Source organism: Protopterus annectens, chromosome 3.part1 (genome assembly GCF_019279795.1).
Source record: "Protopterus annectens isolate FY-2018-M chromosome 3.part1, PAN1.0, whole genome shotgun sequence".
NCBI lineage: Eukaryota > Metazoa > Chordata > Ceratodontiformes > Protopteridae > Protopterus > Protopterus annectens.
In genome coordinates, this window is record NC_056732.1 from 902,695,932 (window position 1) to 902,696,374 (window position 443).

Here is a 443-nt window from a genome sequence, read left to right on the forward strand (position 1 = left end):
GATCATGTCTGACAAGTACTTCTTGTGTGGCAAGGAGGAAAAAACATCTATGTGGAAGAATATGTTTTGTCTATTTTACATAGGTTTGAATAACATACTGTACAAATTACTTTCATCAATGTATAATGACAACAAAAATGTGTCAGGACATGAATTCATACCCCTAATACATGTTTGCAAAGTTAAATCAAATAACAGGTACAACACCATCCAAACCAAAAACTAATGCCAAATATCACATTACCCTTCCTGTTTCATTTACTGCCTTCCTCTCTGCTTGGCACTGTTGCTCTCATCTTATTATAGTGCAAACACAGTTGGGATGGTTGTTTGGGTTTGCGCACTAGCTATAAAATGTGATATCTTGGATTGGTGGGAAAACTGTTTAAAGGCACCTGGGTGGCGCCGGGGAGACGGACTTCCGTACGCCACATTTCACTGCA